The following is a 15,641-nucleotide window of genomic DNA, read 5'->3' as shown; positions in this document are numbered from 1 at the left end:
GCTGTGACACCGCACACCACGGCTGAGGTAGGTCTGACAGTGTATAAATGTCAGTGTATGTGGGTCAGGCAGGTCAGTGTAGGTAGATCAGTGTATGTAAATGTCAGTGTAGGAAGGTCACTACCGTTAGTGTATGTAGGTCAGTTCATGTAAATGTCAGTGTATGTAGGTCAATGTAGGTAGGTCAGTGTATGTAAATGTCAGTATAGGTAGGTCACCACAGTTAGTGTATGTAGGTCAGATCACGGCCCAGCCAAAAAAAAAAGCCTGCGTCCCGTACAATGCCCCCCCGGTTTCCGGCCTTGGACTTCAGGCTGAAGCCCCTGGTCTTTTTGCCACCTAGCAACACCCCTGGCTGCCATGCACAGCTGCTCCACTTCTGATAAACCCCCCTCATTGTAATTTATATTATTCCAGGTAGATACAAAATCCCAAAAATGCTTTAAAACAGTGTTTCTCAACCTTTTTCTAGTTAAGGCACCCTTTCAATTGGGCACAATCTCGTGGCACCCCATCCTAAAATGCTAAAAAACAAAAACGAATAGTTTTACATAATGCAGCAACATCTGCACAAGTAGTACACCCAACATTAGATTTATATCTTCCAAAGCAAAAAACACACCTTTGCACACTGGTACTGAATAGTATGGCAGAGTTTCTCTTTTGTCCTTTTATCTCCCTTACTCAGCTAATGTGACCCCACAGTGCTGATGGAGAGGGACAGGAGAGACAAACAAGGATGCTGTGCAGGCGATTACATTTACTGATGACATCATTGATTGTTAGGATGCCAGCGGCTAGACGTTCGTAATGGTGCACAGGGAAAACCTGTACCTTTGTGTAACTAAAAGGCAGGCTTGATCTACCCACTGACTTGTACACAATTTTTGGGCAATTTTTAGGCATTTTGCCAAGGCACAACTGAAGACACCCTGGTTGAAGAGGGCTGCTTTAAGTCATTAATGTATAAAACCCTTTTAAACAATTACACAATAGTGTTTTTTTTTTTTTTTTGTCCTTTAGTCATTATTATACATGATTTATATAGTGCCAACAGTTTGCGCAGCACTTTACAACATGAGGGCAGACATTACAATTTCAAAACCGAAGGAATCAGAGGGCCCTGCTCCTTAACCACTTCAGCCCCGGACCATTTGGCTGGCCAAAGACCAGAACACTTTTTGCGATTGGGCACTGCGCCGCTTTAACCGACAATTGCGCGGCCGTGCGACTTGGCTCCCAAACAAAACTGACGTCCTATTTTTCCCCACAAAGAGAGCTTTCTTTTGGTGGTATTTGATCACATCTGCGGTTTTTATTTTTTGCACTATAAACAAGAAAATAGCAACAATTTTGAAAACGCATTGTTTTTTACTTTTTGCTATAATATCCCCAAAAAAAAAAATATATAAAAAAAAATAAAAATTCCTCAGTTTAGGCCGATACGTATTCTACAATTTTTTTCAAAAAAAATTAATAAATAAAATCGCAATAAGCGATTGATGGGTTTGCGCAAAAATTAAAGTAGCTACAAAATAGGGGATAGTTTTATGGCATTTTTATGAATTTTTTTGTTTTTTTTACTAGCAATGGTGGCGATCAGCGATTTTTATCATGATTGCGACATTATGGTGGATACATTGGACAATTTTGACAAATTTTTGGGACCATTCACATTTATACAGGAATCGCTCGTCTCCCCCTCCTCTCTGCCGCGCAGACATTGAAAATGAAGCCACAGCTGGGCATGTACTGCGCATGCGCGAGCCGCACTGTGACAGGGGGTCACCTTCCCTTAAAGCGGAAGTTCCATTTTTGGGTGGAACTCCGCTTTAAGGATTTAGAGAAGATCTGTGAAGAGTGGACCAAGTTCCCTCCTGAGATGTGTGCAAACCTGGTCACCACCTACAACAAACATCTGGAGAAACAAGGGTTTCTCCACCAAGTACTAAATCACGTTTTGTTTGGGGATCAAATACTTATTTTACTCACTGAATGGTAAACTTACATTTATAGCATTTGTTTTGTGCATTTTGTTCTGGATTTTTGGTTGATATTCTATCTCTATCATAATAAACATTATAGACCCTTCATTTCTTTGTTTGCAAACTTACAAAATCTGCAGTGGATCAAATAATTTATTTTCCTCACTGTATATGAAGTACTATAAATATTGGTAAAGAGAATATAATATTTTTCAGCACAGTGTTCCTTATACACAAAGCCAAAGTTACATCTAACTGCCTGAAGAATAAAAAAAGGTGAATCTTCTATAAATTCTCATTAAAAGTTCTATATCATTCCATCAGAGAATTTGTGGAGCCATTTAAAAATTCATCATAGTTTCAGGATGTGGCTATAAAACAGCGGGAGGAATCCATATTTAACATTACGTGTTTTATTTTATTTAAAAGATTGAAAAAATAAAACAAAACTATTTTTAGCATCAATACTTTGAAACCAATATTGTGAAGAACAGTATAACAGTGTTACTAAACCCATAAGAGTAAAATCAGTCTGTATATGCAGTAAACCGAGTAAAGCATGCACGTAAGGGCCGGTTCACACAGAGGGCGATGCGAGGCGACACCGACTTGCCTCGCCGCGACCTCAGCGGCGACTTGCAAATGACTTCTGTATAGAAGTCAATGCAAGTCGCCCCGAGGTCGCCCAAAAGTAGTACAGGAACCTTTTTTCTGAGTCGGAGCGACTCGAGTCGCTCCTCTCAGAACGGTTCCATTGTACAGAACGGGGGCGACTTGTCAGGTCGCCTCGCATCGCCCCCAGTGTGAACCGGCCCTTATGCTCACTGTGGAACCTAAGGGGATAATCCTGTGCATTGTGCAAAAAAGGCTGTTTGATCCCATCTTCTCTGATCCTCCCCTTCTTCCACTGTCCGCAATCTCCTGATCGTACAGAGCCTTAGAGGGCATTCTGCACATGCTCAGTTTAGTGTGTATTGCTAGAGGTTTTTTTTGTTTTGTTTTTTAGGGAGGGTGCATGTGATGAGCACAGGGCGAATCAGCACTGTTCAGAGCGAGGACCAGGGGTCCTGCCGCCTCATAGGACAGTCCCTAGAATGAAAACCCCTCCTACAAGCTTTAACCAGACACTGATAGAAGTCCCAAGACTGCTATATAATGCTGATGGGAAAAGGTATTTAGCAGTTTATATTTACTAAAATAATGTCCATGTTCTGTGTACTGGGGGAGACCAGATATAGTGAATGCAGGGTCCAATCCTGGGTTTAGTAACACTTTATCGAATTAGGGCTTTGAGATTTATTAAATTAGTACAGCCAAAGCTTGTTTGGCTGTACTTCTCCTATGGATCACAGGCGTGCAGTACATTTTGCACTCCTGTGACCTGTTTTCACCAGAGAGCGGGCTGAAGTCCACTCTCTACTGACGTCACAGAAGTCAGTCCACTGACACCCAACTCAGCCGCTGAGAGCCTGAGCCAGCCACCCCCACCTTTACAGCTCAGCGCTCCGAGTGAGGAGGAGCAGAGAGCTGTGAAAAACAAGCGATTGGCGGTGTTTGATCGCTTGGTTCTCAGTGCAGAGGCGCTGGGGGACAGATGCTGCATCCTTCTAGGCAAGTATGATGCAGGGGAAAAAACTAACAAAAAAAAAAACACACACACAGCAATAAACTGCCATTCAGGAAACACCAACTAAAATCAGAAAGTCAGCAACATGTGTTTTTTTTTTTATTAAACCACCGCAGTTTTGATGAACTCCCCATGTGTTGGGTGGTACGTGTCCTTTCTTGCCACATGATTCTCTGTTGTGCAACTTCCCTCTTTCTGTGTAAGGCAGCAGGGAGCATCAAACGTACATGGTCTGCGCATTCAGCCGACTCAGCAGTTTGTGATCCCAGAATACCACGATATTAGCTAGAAACAAAGTCATGTTATGCTAGGGAATGCGAGAATAATTCCAATGTTTACCAAGTCCCTGCTGCAAGGCCCATTCTCATCCCAATATTCCGAGAAGATTAGTCGTGCATTTAAAAGAGAAGCATGTTTTTTTTTTTTTTGCAGTTTCGTACTTATCTAGTTTGAAAGCGGCATCTGTCCCCCGCCGCCTCTACACTGAGAACCAAGTGATTGAACATAGACTATGTCTCGTACCTCTCTGCCCCTGCGCTCAATGGAGTGCTGGGTTGTGGAGGGGCGGGGAGCAGCAGAACTTATTGTCCTGATGACGCGATGCCTGGACCGATTCCTGTGATGTCAGCAGAGACTTCAGACCACTCTGCTGAAAATGGGTAATAGGAGTGCAAAATGAATTGCACCCCTGTGACCCATAGGAGAAGCCCAGCCAAACAAGCTCAGGCTGGACTTCTCCTTTAAAGTGGTTCTAAAGCTAAAACATTTTTTTACCTTAATGCACTCAATGCACTAAGGTAAAAAATGTTTTTGCCCCCTGCCTCCCCCAAACATTTACCCAAGTCCTGTATCAATCCAGTAATGTGTCCGTCTGCAGGTCTTCTCCCCAGTGTCTCCTCTCATAGGTGGATTGGACAGCAGTGGGAGCCATTGGCTCCTGCTCATCAAATCCTGTGATTTGGAATCTGCATGCCTGCACCCAAAACAAAAAGGTTTGCTATGGGAGCAGCAGAAACAACAAATCATGCCTATACCTACCTGCTCTGTGTAATCGTTCAGCACAGAGCAGCCCCAGTCCTCTTCTTCTGGGGTCCCCCCCCCCCCAAGCGCTCGAGGCCACTTATCTTCATCACCAGGTGCCCCCACGGAAAGTAGCTTGGGAGCCAATGGGGTTGAGGGAAAAAAAAAAAAAAAAAAACACAAACAAACACACAATCCCTTTCTAAATTGCATTAGAATCGCAGGTACATCGAAGGTGCTCCATGCGCAGTCACAATGATGTGAATGACTGCCATTGAAAACAATGTGATTTCCATTGTCATGCGATTCTGTGCAACTATATATATCCTAACTGTTGCTGGAGATTTTCCCTAACTGCTCATTTGATGAAGCCATGGTCTCTGATGGTAGGTCATTGCTCAAATGGAGCCCCTGATATCAGTAAAAACCCAACAGAGGCTCTAATCCTTTAAGCTCTATTCAATACTAAAAATTGTAACTATTTTCTGGACATACACTTTTGTTTGGACAGTAGTGTGCAAAATGACAGACAAAAATCAGTTTCCTGAAGAAATCACCTAATAAAGTGATCAGTACACAATGTATTAATAGCCCCAATACTTGGAGAGTACAGAGTTCTCAAAGGTTGTCATCCGTCTGTCTGCAGGCATTAGTTCATATAGAACAGTTAGTTCTGTTTCTCCAGATCTTGATTAACCAGCTCTGCACCTTCTGCCGTTCTATTTTTAAAGCAATCGTCAGAGGGCTCTTTCAGCTTACATCTGCTGACTCAAATATTGTCTGTGCATTACATTATTAACCTATATGATGCACTGAACGGCACACAGGATTATGGAAAAGCTTTTATTACAGAGATGACAAAGCCCAAATCACAGGCTACTAGCTCATCATGAAGGTTTGAACATTTAGAAGATTGATGGAGGAAAATAAAAATATTGAACATAACCCAGATGGCAATATTCCAAACCTGCAAAAATAAACCCATATTAAAGTGTTACTAAACCCACAACAGTAAAAAAAAAAAAAAAAAAAAAAGTCTGTATATACAGTAAAGCATGCTTGCTATACCCACTGTGGAACTTAAGGGGTTAATCCTCTGCATTGGGTTAAAAAAACTATTTGATGCTGTATGCACAGATCCTCCTCCTTGCATTGTCCACAAAACATGTCCTGAAGCGTTAGTGGAGTCAGGCTGCACATGCTCAGTTTGGTGTGTATTGCTAGAGAGAGAGTTTTTTTTTATGTTTTTGTTTCTTGGGAGAGTGCATGTGATCAGCGCAGGGCCAATCAGCATTGTCCAGACAGAGGCTCAGGGGTCCTGCATGCTGATAGGACAGCCAGTGCAGTATGAAAACTCCACAAGCTTTAACCAGGCACTGATTTTAGTCACAAGACTGCTATATAGTACTGATGAGAAACGGAATTTAGCAGTTTACATTTACTAAAATGATTGCATTTCCATATTCTGTGGGAGACCAGCTATAGTGATTGCAGAGTCCTGGGTTTAGTAACACTTTCAAGCGGAGTTCAACCCAAAAGTGAAAGTTCTGCTTATCTTTTTTCTCTCCCCCCTCTCAGTCTACCCCCCCCTCTCCCCTTTTCCTGGTGCCACTACTTTTGACAGGTACCTGTTCCCACTTCCGAGAGATTGCGCCACGGCACGATCACTCGGACGTTCGGCACACCTCCTTTCCCCGCTGCCATTCAGAAAGCGCTTTGCGCATGAGCAGTGGGGAACTGGCTGTGAAGCTGCAAAGCTTCACTGCTGGTCTCTCTTACAGACAACGGCAGCGGTAGCACCTGAAAGCTGATGGACACATCGGTTGGGGTGCCGACATTGCTGGATTACAGGACAGGTAAGGGTCCTAATAGGTGTAGCTGCTCACTTAACTTTTTGCTGGGTGGGGGGGTGGAGTGCCACTTTAAGCGTTAACTAGGCAATGCAATCCAGGCAGCTACACCCCCCCCCCCCCCATCTATAAGCGACCCCCCAATATATTTCAGTGCCTTGAATCCTGAGCCACTATATTAACCACTTCAGTTCCGGACCAATAAACACCTTAAGGACCAGAGGTCTTTTTGCAATTTCGCACTGCGCTGCTTTAACTGGTAATTGCGCGGTCATGCAATATTGCACCCAAACGAAATTTGCGTCCTTTTCTTCCCACAAATAGAGCTTTCTTTTGATGGTATTTGATTGCCTCTGCGATTTTTTTTTTTTGCGATATAAATGAAAAAAGAGCGAAAATTTTGAAAAAAAAAGATATTTTCTTCTTTTTGTTATAAGAAAAATCGAATAAACTAAATTTTAGTCATACATTGAGGGCAAAATTTATTCAGCCACATGTCTTTAGTAAAAAAAATGTCAATAAGCGTATATTTTTTGGTTTGCGCAAAAGTTATAGCGTCTACAAACTAGAGTACATTTTCTGAAATTTACACAGCTTTTAATTTATGACTGCCGATCTCATTTCTTGAGGTGCTAAAATGGCAGGGCAGTACAAATCCCCCCCAAATGACCCCATTTTGGAAAGTAGACACCCCAAGGAAATTGCTGATGGGTATGTTGAGCCCATTGAATATTTATTTTTTTTGTCCTAAGGGATTGAATAATGACAAAAAAAAAAAAAAAAAATTTTTTTTACAAAAAGTTGTCACTAAATGATATATTGCTCACACATGCCATGGTTATATGTGAAATGACACCCCAAAATACATTCTGCTGCTTCTCCCGAGTACGGGGATACCACATGTGTGGGACTTTTTGGGAGTCTAGTCGCGCACGGCACCCCGAAAACCAATCACCACCTTCAGGATTTCTAAGGGTGCAAATTTTTGATTTAACTCCTCACTACCTATCACAGTTTCGAAGGCCATAAAATGCCAAAATAGCACAAAACCCCCCCAAATGACCCCATTTTGGAAAGTAGACACCCCAAGCTATTTACTGAGAGGCATGTTGAGTCCATGGAATATTTTATATTTTGCCAAAAGTTGCGGGAATATTACAAACTTTTTTTTTTTTGCACAAAGTTGTCACTAAATGATATATTGCTCACACATGCTATGGGCAGAAGTCAAATTACACCCCAAAATAAATTCTGCTGCTTCTCCCGAGTACGGGGATACCACATGTGGGGGACTTTTTGGGAGCCTAGTTAACTAGCTACCTAGCGACACTAGCGACACTGATGCAGCGTTCAGAAAAATTATCGCTTAGTGACACTGGCAAAAGGGGGTGAAAGGGTTAACTAGCGGAAATCAGGGGGTTAAAACCATTATTGGGTAGTATATCGGGGTACCTAGCGCTATAAAAACCTGGCGGTGAACCTAAAAAAATAACTAGCTACCTAGCGACTGTAGCGACACTAATGCAGCGATCAGAAAAACGATCGCTTAGTGACACTGGCAAAAGGGGGTGAAAGGGTTAACTAGCGGCAATCAGGGGGTTAAAAACATTATTGGGTAGTATATCGGGGTACCTAGCGATATAAAAACCTGGCGGTGAACCTAAAAAAATAACTAGCTACCTAGCGACACTAGCGACACATGCAGCGATCAGAAAAATGATCGCTTAGTGACACTGGCAAAAGGGGGTGAAAGGGTTAACTCTAGGGGCAATCAGGGGGTTAAATCTTTATTGGGGGGTGATAGGGGGCTACCCTGGACCTAACACTAACTGTCCTGACAGTTTTTACTGTCACAACTGACACTGAATGCATTGATCAGTAAAGAAATGATCAATGCAATCAGTGACACTGTGACTGGGGGGGGAGGGGGGGCAGGGGGGGGGGGATCGGGGGGCGATCGGGGGGGGGATCGGGGGGGTTTGTGTGCCTGTGTGTACCTACATGTCAGTGTAGTGTTCGTGCAGACTTACTTTTACTCTTCTCCTCGTAGTCCGGTCAAAAAGACCGCCCCGAGGAGAATGACATCACTTCCTCCTTCCTGTGTAAACAATACACAGGGGAGGAAGCTTCTCATTGGCCAGGAGCGATCCAGAGGGGGTGGCCGAAAACGAACGGCCATCCCTTCATCACGGAGCGCTCCTGGACCGAATCGGACCGCCGTATCCAGCGGTCCTGAAGTGGTTAAGCCAGTTTAAACAGTGGCAGATTTGACAGCTGCCCCCAGCCTTACCATAAATCCTTATTAATCCATCACTGTGGATTAATAAATGGATTAATAAACAGGTTTATAGGCCAACAGGATCATACAGTCAAATGGAGTGGGTGGGCCAGATGACAAAAAAAAAAACAAAAAAAAAACAAGTACCGTATATACTCGAGTATAAGCCGAGATTTTCAGCCTCTTTTTTGAGGCTGAAAGTGCCCCCCTCGGCTTATACTCGAGTCATCGCTGTCTGCCCGCTCGATCAGCGTGTCGAGCAGACAGACAGCGGCCATTCTATAGTTCAAAAGCCGCGCCTCCGGCTCCGCCTTCGCCTGTGATAGGCGGAACACTGAATTTCCCAGCAGCCTGTGTTCCGCCTATCACGGACATCGTATCATCCTCGTACTATGGACGAGGATGATACGATGTACGTGATAGGCGGAACACAGGCTGCTGGGAAATTCAGTGTTCCGCCTATCACAGGCGAAGGCGGCGGCGCAGCTTTTGAATTTTACAATGGCCGCCGAGGCGCCGACGAAGAGGGCACGGGACGGAGGCAAGGCAAGGCACGGCACGGGACGGGACGGGACGGGACGGGACGGAGGCAAGGCACGGCGGCGAGGCACGGAGGCAAGGAGGCTCGGCACGGGACGGAGGCTCGGGACAAAGGCTCGGGACACAGGTAGGCTGGACACACACACACACACACACACGGATGGATACACACACACACAGGGATGGATGGATGGATGGAGACACACACACACAGGGATGGATGGATGGAGACACACACACACAGGGATGGATGGATGGAGACACACACACACAGGGATGGATGGATGGATGGATGGAGACACACACACACACAGGGATGGATGGATGGATGGATGGAGACACACACACACAGGGATGGATGGATGGATGGATGGAGACACACACACACAGGGATGGATGGACGGACACACAGGGATGGATGGACGGACACAGAGGGATGGACGGACACACAGGGATGGACGGACACACAGGGATGGACGGACACACACACAGGGATGGACAGGCATGTCTTACCCTCGGCTTATACACGAGTCAATAAGTTTGCCAGTTTTTTTGGGGGTAAATTGGGGGCCTCGGCTTATATTCGGGTCGGCCTATACTCTAGTATATACGGTATGTTAAAATGTTAGTAATCTGGGCTGTCATCTAAAAAGTCAGTACTTTTAGGCTCCATTCACACATACAGTTGTGCTTATAAGTTTACATACCCTGGCAGAATTTATGATTTCTTCCCATTTTTCAGAGAATATGAATGATAACACAAACATTTTCTTCACTCATGGTTAGTATTTGGCTGAAGCCATTTATTATCAATCAACTGTATTCACGCTTTAAAACATAATCACAACATAAACAACCCAAATGACCCTGATCAGAAGTTTACATACCCTGGTGATTTTGGCCTGATAACATGCACACAAGTTGACACAAAGGGGTTTGAATGGCTATTAAAAAGGTAACCATCCTCACCTGTGATCTGTTTGCTTGTAATTAGTGTGTGTGTATAAAAGGTCATTGGACTCCTGACAGACCCTTGCATCTTTCACGCAGTGCTGCACTGACATTTCTGGATTCTGAGTCATGGGGAAAGCAAAAGAATTGTCAAAATGATCCGTGGGAAAAGGTAGTTGAACTATATAGAATAAAAAAAAAAAAAAAGGGGGGGGGGGGAAAGGCATATAAAACAAATATCCAAGGAATTGAGAATGCCAATCAGCATTGTTCAAACTCTAATCAAGAGGTGGAAAATGAGGGGTTCTGTTGAAACCAAACCACGGTCAGGTAGACCAACTAAAATTTCAGCCACAACTGCCAGGAAAAATTGTTCGGGATGCAAAGAAAAACACACAAATAACTTCAGGTGAAATACAGGACTTTCTGAAAACATGTGGTGTGGCTGTTTCAAGATGCACAATAAGGAGGCGCTTGAAGAAAGATGGGCTGCATGATCAAGTCGCCAGAATAAAGTCATTACTACACAAATGCCACAAAGTATCCCTGTTAAAATACGCCAAACAGCACAGAGACCAGCTTCAAACCTTCTGGCACAAAGTCATTTGGAGCGATGAGACCAAAATTGAGCTTTTTTGGCCACAACCATAAACACTACATTTGGAGAGGAGTCAACAAACCCTATGATGAAAGGTACACTATTCCTACTGTGAAACACGGAAGTGGATCGGTGATGTTTTGGGGATGTGTGAGCTACAAAAGTACAGGAAATTTGGTCAAAATTGATGGCAATATGATTGAAGTATATTATCAAAAAATACTGGAGGAACATTTGCATTCATCAGCCAGGAAGCTGCACATGGGACGTACATGGACATTCCAAAATCACAATGATCCAAAACACAAGGCCAAGTTGACCCATCATTGGCTACAGCGGAATAAAGTGAAGGCTCCTGACCTCAATATCCCTCAATGGGGAGATCTCAAAAACGTGCAGTTCATGCAAGACAGCCCAAGACTTTACAGGAACTGGAGGCTTTTTTAACCAAGAGGAATGGGCAGCTTTACCATCTGAGAAGATAAAGAGCCTCATCCACAAAATATCACAAAAGACTTCAAGCTGTCATTGATGTTAAAGGGGGTAATACACGGTATTAAGAACTGGGGTATGTAAACTTTTAATCAGGGTCATTTGGTTTTTTTTTGTTGTGATTATGATTTAAAAAGAGTAAACACAGTTAATTGATAATAAATGGCTTCAGCCAAACACCAACCATGAGTGAAAGAAAAATTTGTGTGTTATTCATATTCTCTGAAAAATGGGAAAGAAATCAAATTCTTCCAGGGTATGTAAACTTATGAGGACAACTGTAGGTGCTTGGAATCGTGATTGTCTCAATTGACACAATAGCTCAGTGGGGGAGATTGCAGTACCAACATCAGATTGTTGGTACAGGATCTCCTCCTGAGCTCTACAGTTTTTTGTTCAGCCCACTGGGAGGAAAAAAATAAAAATAAAATATGATATAATGTGTACTAAGATTTAGAATGAGGGTCGGTTCACACTGGAACGACTTGTCAGGCGAGTTAGCCACCTGACAAGTCGCGTCCCGTACAATGTAACCATTCTAATCGGAGCGACACAAGTCGATCCGACTTAGAAAAAGGTTCCTGTACGACTTTGGGGGTGACGTGCGGCGACTTGCATTGACTTCTATAGAGAAGTCTTTTTGCAAGTCGCCGCAGCGGTCGTGTCCAGATCGCCTAAGGCAGTCGCACTGCAAGTCATGCTGCCTCAGTGTGAACCGACACTTAGCAGAAATCACAAAATAAACACAAGCACCAACAATATGAACATAATGTACTAAATACCACAGAAGGTAGGAAGGTCACTGCAACACAGAAGCTTACAATCTAAAATGAGCTTCACTAGGAGAAAAGGCGATTGCCTGGAACTAGACCAGACTGGGAATCCTACACCAGCAACTTATCAAATAGCCTCCTGACACACGTAATTAGAGACCAGGTTTCCTTATTCTATGCTGGCTGTGGGTTGCCACAATAGTTATGAAGGATCACAATGGGCTACCAGAAACCAGCGCTGCAACAAAGCCATCACACCTCAGGTCCAGCAAACAATAGAAGTTTTCATTAGCAATGTAAAATGGTAATAGAACAGGACTGGTGAGAATATGACTGCTGCATAGAATTTCTAAGTTCCACACATAGTCTAGCTGTACCCTTGAGGCAGTGATGTCAGAGGAGCTAACCTTTTTAATGTTAAATACATCCCCAGGTTATTATGACGCACATTGATGCTTAAATGGAATGCAAGATCCTGAACATGCACAGCTCGGGTGCAATTTAAAGAAAAAAAAAAAAAGGATTCAGTTGACTGAACCGACATATTACCATCTATTTATTTAATGCTAAACAAAACTATCACCTGGATTTAAAGTGATATTAAATATGCAGTTTTTAAGCAACATCAGCGGCAGATTTAACTGCTTATGGAGTATGCAAGCTCTGTATCTTTTAGGCCCCATACATACTGGGTTTAGCTCCGGTACATGGGGCTTAGCTGCAGACGGAGGGCACATGTTCAGGGTCTGAAAGCTACTATGGCGGGACAGTGCACCTAACTGTCTGAATTTTTAGGGCAGTATGCGCCTAGTGATGAATGGCCAGAAAGCAGACTTATCTAAATGTGCAGAGTGGCCTCAATCCTTGCCTATGTTCCAGTTTAAACTGGTGCCTTGACAACTGCCCCAGGTTTCCCTTTTCAGGATGGATTTCTTCTCTTGCAATGTCTTATGGAGCCACCCTGGTATACAAGGACTAGAGTTATGGCCCTACACTGTGTGCATCAACAAACACACAGCCCCATAGCCTGGGAGGGCAAGGCTCTCCCCTGTTCCTCCTTCCTCCAAGGCAAGACACTGGCTCCAGACTGCTATGTCCATTGTTCACTCTTTCATGTGAGGACTGGAAGTTCAAGGAAGCAGCACTGAGACAGCAGGAGCTATTTTCTATTATGAAAATGCTAGCCTCAATGGGAGGAAGGAGCATGAATATGAATTCCCAGAGTACCATGGCTTAGCTCAAGGGTCTTCAATTTTTTAATCTGAAGACATAAATTTAAAAAATGGTTACCGTACTAAAATGCAGAACAACCTTTTTTAATCAATAGGTCAGGAAAGTCATACAAAGACAAAACAATTGCCTTATATATTGAAAGGGGAAAAAAATAATCCAGCTTTATATATTTATAATATCCTCATCATTTGCTAGGGCAAGGACTTCCCATGAAAAGCACTGCAGAACAGCAAAGCCTAAACTGGAGCTGCAATACAAGCTGGCTGTCCACAACTCCTGCCTTACATTATGATTGGCCCCCAAATGCTTTACCCTTACCACGTTTTAAAAAGTTTATTTGAACCTTTCGGTCTTGCCACTGAAGAATTCTTGCTTTTATCGCTTATTAAAGGCTTTCATTACAAAAATCATACCCAGAGAGAACAGGCACCTAGTTCTCTAAGCTATAGTAAAAAAATAAATAAAAAAATATTGTATTTTCTTTAAGAAGTACCGGTATACATTTCAATCTAGCATTAGGACTTCGCATTATAATTTTGTTTTAATAAAGCATCCCAACCTGTGTCACCAATCATTGTCTGTGTGCAACCCATCCCACATCCATGACAAAATTTGTCTCAAGACTCAGTTTAAAGCTGAACTTTTGCTTATATTTTATTTTGCCTCTCCTGGTCCGGCTTCCCCTTTAAAGCAGATACTTTCAATGCATACATTTAAACCCTGTAATGTCATTAGTGGGTCCCTGTGCTTCTCTATGCAATTCAGGTCGATCATGGCTGATGGGAAGGGCTGACAGGGTGCTGTACACAGCTTACTGAAAATCTCACAGCACCTCTTAAAAAAAAAAAAAAAAAAAAAAGAGAGAAGTACAGGAATGGAGTTTTATCCAGAATCATACTTACCTAGGTGGATGCTGCACCTGTCCCCCCGCCGGCTCTAACACGGAGAACAGAGCGATCAAACACTGCTGTTCGCTTGGTTTTCAGAGCTCCTTGAACAGAGAGTTGGTGACTGTCAATCACCAGCTCTCTGCTCTGCCCCCTGTGCTCTCTGGAGTGTTGGGCTGTAGAGGGGGAAGGAGCAGCCGGCTCAGGCTCTCAGTGGCTCGCCGAGAGGCTGAGCCACGTGCCGGTCCATTCATGTAGGCGGGCCCTGACCACATGGTCACAGTCTTTCCTAAGCCTGGACCAACGCTGACGTCAGCGGACAGCGGTCTTCTGCCTACTGTCTGCTGAACACGGGTCACAGAACTACACACAGGCTTTGGCTGTACTTCTACATAAGCCCTCAGTCCTTATGCAAGCAGCAGGCTGCATTTTGGGAGAAGATATGCAATTACAGTGCCATGATGGGTGAATGTCATCTGGAGCAGGCAACTCTAGGTCAGGTAAACAGACCACACAGCAAAGCTACCTACTTTGAATCGCAGTATGGGTGCTTGAATTGCAAGGTTTACCAACATTAAAGCCGAGCTCTATAGACACAAATGAATGTATTGGTGTAACTATTAAAGTGGGAGTAAACCCGCTGACATGGTTTTTTTTTTTCAGACCTGCAAGGGAAAAGGCATAATGAGCTAGTTATGCACTCATTATGAAATACTTACCTTAGAACAGGGCCCCAACATTTCACCTGATACACGCCGAGGGAGCTGACATGTTCCCTCTGTGTGTCTTCTGGGTATCGCAGGTCCGGTGCTGTGAGTGGCCGGAGCAGCAATATTATCACTCCCACGCATGCACGTGGGAGATTTCTTTCCGGCAGGGTCTGGCGTCTGCCGGGCTTCCAGCTGAGAATCCCCTGTGTGCATGTGCCGCTGCAGTCAGTGGCTCATTGCGAGGGGAATATCTCCTAAACCATACATACCTTATTATAGGCTTACCTGTAGGTAAAATAATAATAATAAAAAAAAAGGACGGACTATACAACTGCTTTAACACATCAATAACCGTATTTTTTAAATGCAAGTGGTTTAGGTACCTGAATTGGGCCAATTGCTTTTGCAGTTCCTGTGCAGCAAAGCTGAAGTGTGAGAGGAAAACGGAACAAGAACCCAATCCGTTGCTATATTGACAGGAAGATAAAGCAGAGTGGAAGAACGCCGATATAAGCATGTTGCTGCTCCTTTTAGTGTCTAGTTACAGGCTGGGGAAGGTCTAGGACTCTAGGACAACCTGGGCTCATAGGAAATGGGTTAAAGGATACTGGCCTTCAAAGTGAGGACACCTAGTGGCAGATAAAAGTACTGTTGAGGAAATCTCTGGATGAAAGGTGACTATTGCAGCAAAATCTAG

The 15,641-nt window shown here is 43.7% G+C and overlaps 1 protein-coding gene across 4 annotated transcripts in view; it reads right to left on the bottom strand.

Annotated features, from left to right (window-relative positions):
• The window catches only part of TBC1D14 (TBC1 domain family member 14), a 199,422-nt gene that overhangs the window by 61,344 nt on the left and 122,437 nt on the right, over window positions 1-15,641 (bottom strand). The window lies entirely within an intron of this gene.

Source organism: Lithobates pipiens, unplaced genomic scaffold, assembly GCF_037356315.1.
Source record: "Lithobates pipiens isolate NorthernLeopardFrog02 unplaced genomic scaffold, aLitPip1_a1.2 Scaffold_13, whole genome shotgun sequence".
Classification (NCBI taxonomy): Eukaryota; Metazoa; Chordata; class Amphibia; order Anura; family Ranidae; genus Lithobates; species Lithobates pipiens.
This window is presented reverse-complemented; position numbering and strand designations above follow the sequence as displayed.